The 2,500-nt window shown below is 79.0% G+C and overlaps 1 non-coding gene across 1 annotated transcript; it reads right to left on the bottom strand.

The window, feature by feature from the left end:
* Positions 1 to 285: 285 nt before the first annotated feature.
* On the bottom strand, positions 286 to 438 carry LOC128903773 (5.8S ribosomal RNA). Its single transcript, XR_008464241.1, has one exon. It is a non-coding gene; the product is annotated as a 5.8S ribosomal RNA (ribosomal RNA).
* Between the last annotated feature and the right edge of the window lie 2,062 nt (positions 439 to 2,500).

Below are 2,500 nucleotides of genomic sequence, written 5' to 3'. Positions count from 1 at the left end.
CCGCGCGGGAGGGCCGGGGACGAGGCCCGCGCCTCCCCCCGACCGGCGTCTCTCCCCACCGCCGCGCCGGGCCCGACCGGACTCGGCGAGCCCCGGCCAACCACCGGCGAGACGAGCTCCGCAGAGCGGGCGCTCCGGGAGCGGGGAGCTTCGGAGCGCTCCCCGAGTCTGCACTTAGGGGGACGAAGGCCCTCGGGAGGGGCCTGCGAGGCACCCCAGCCGCGCCGCTCGTGCGGCCGTCGCCCGGCCAAGGGGCGGCGGCCGAGCCGGCGATTGATCGCAAAGCGACGCTCAGACAGGCGTAGCCCCGGGAGGAACCCGGGGCCGCAAGTGCGTTCGAAGTGTCGATGATCAATGTGTCCTGCAATTCACATTAATTCTCGCAGCTAGCTGCGTTCTTCATCGACGCACGAGCCGAGTGATCCACCGCTAAGAGTTGTCTCGTCTTTCGGCACCGCCCCGCGCGCGCGGGAGGGCCGGGAACGCTCGCCAGGAGCGGCCCCTCTCGGAGGACGGCCCAACCGCCTGCCCCGCCGGCCGGCCCCCCCTTCCTCCCCTCGCATCCCCGCGCGGGGCGGGAGGGGAAAGAACGGCGGAGCGCGGCGCGACGGGGGCGAGACGGAGGGGCCTCGCCTCGACTGACCGTACGAGCACGCCCAAGGAGGGCCAGAAAGGAAGGAAGGAAACGCCCCGAGCGGCGACGAGGGCCTGGGAGCCCGCGCTCCCCACCGGCCGAAGGCGACGGCAAGCGCCTCGCTCGCTTCGGGGGCGGCCCAGGCGCCCGGGCTCGGTCCGGCCTCCGCACGGAGGCGGCGGCGCGCCCGGCCGCTCCGCCTGTCCGCCTCGAGCGGGCGGCGCGGGGGGCCCCGACGGCTACCCCGCGCGCGCGCCTCCGCGCGCGCCGCTCCGCCGCGCTACGGGCAGCCTAACTCCTCCCCGGGGTCCCGTCCCGACGGCACCTCGGCGGCTCCGCGCCGCCGCGGGCGGACGCGGACGCGCCCCGAGCCGGCGACGCACGACGCCCGCGGCCCGCCGGACGGCGGCCCGCCGCGCGGCGGCCGCCCGCCACGGCACCGCCGCCGCCGCCGCTTCCCGTCTCCTTCCGCGGGCACGCGCCGAGCGGAAGGCGGACGGCCGCCTGAGGCGGGGGCGGCTCCCGCTCTCCCCGTTTCCACGCGGAGACCGGGAGTGGGACGCCCCCGCTTGCCCCGACCGCCTGCACGGCTCGGCCGGGAAGGCGAAGACTGGGAGGCGAAGCGGCTAGGCGGGGCCCGGGGCCGGGACGGCCTCGGCGGCGGGGGGCTCCGTCCGGCTAGACCGAGCGGCGACGCCGCCGCTCGGGCAACGGGGTGCCGCCCTCGCCGGCGCTTAGCGGCGGGAGAACGCCGAGCGCTCGCCCGGACGGGGGAGGGAGGAGCGGCGCCGCAGCGCGACGCAGCCGCTGCGACGGAGGCGCGGCGTCCCTTCCCGCCCCCCCCCGCGCACAGGGAGTGCGGGGGGAGGGCGTAGGGCCGCCCGGCGGCGGGTCCCCCCCTTGCGGGGACCCGCCGCGAGCCCCGGCGGGGAGCCCGCGCTCCTCGCCGGGGTCGCCCGTTCCGAGGCGGGCAGGTCGGACACGGCCGACCGCTCGCGCCGCGGTCTCTCCGCCGAGACCGGGCCGCGGAGAGGGGGGGGCAGGGGTGCCCCTCCCCGGCACGGGCCGCCCGCGGGACGCGGTCGCAGGCGACGGCCGTCCGGGAGAGGCTCTCTCACCGCGAGAGAGAACTCCCGGCCGCCGCCGCCGGCCGGCCGGCCCCCCGGGCGACGCCGAGCCGCCCGAGTCTTTAAACCCCCGCCCGGCCCCCGCGGCCCTTCGACCCCCGGAGACGCGCCGAGAGACGCGCCGAGGGAAGGGACCGCGAGAGCGCGGACGCTAGGTACCTGGCCCTGGGGCGAGGGAAACGAACTTTAGGCCCCGCGGGGGTGCCTCCCCCACTGCCACCTTCGGGGGAGCGTCCGCCCGCGGGGGCCGCGCCCGACGTCCGCCGCCACAACCACGTCCTCCGGCCCCGGGGCCCGGGGTTTCCCTCTGGCCCGGCGCTGCGCCCGGGAGGAGAGCCGTGGCTCGGGCCGCCCGCTGGGAAAGCAGGACGCCACCCGGCTTGCCGAGCCTCGCCCGCCGAGGGCGAGCGCGGCGGCGGAGCCCCCTTCCCGGCTCCCCAGGCAGGAGAGGGACGGGGGGCGGGGGACGCCGCCGCGCCGCTCGGCGCGCCGTACCCGGAACGCCCGGAGCCCTCCGCGGGCTTACCCGGCAGCCCTACCGAACGTCCGTGCGAGAAGGGAACTGTGACATTCACACCGACACAGCCCCGGGCACGGGGTGCGGGGAGGGTCGGGGGAGACGCCTCCCCCGACCCCGAAGGACAGCTCCCGTCTCTCTCGCCGCTCGCACACGCGGCGCCGTCGTCGTCGGCGCCGCCGCCGCCGCGCGCTCCCCGCTTCTTCTCGGGCGAGACGGGCC

Source organism: Rissa tridactyla, unplaced genomic scaffold (assembly GCF_028500815.1).
Source record: "Rissa tridactyla isolate bRisTri1 unplaced genomic scaffold, bRisTri1.patW.cur.20221130 scaffold_63, whole genome shotgun sequence".
Lineage (NCBI taxonomy): Eukaryota > Metazoa > Chordata > Aves > Charadriiformes > Laridae > Rissa > Rissa tridactyla.
This window is presented reverse-complemented; position numbering and strand designations above follow the sequence as displayed.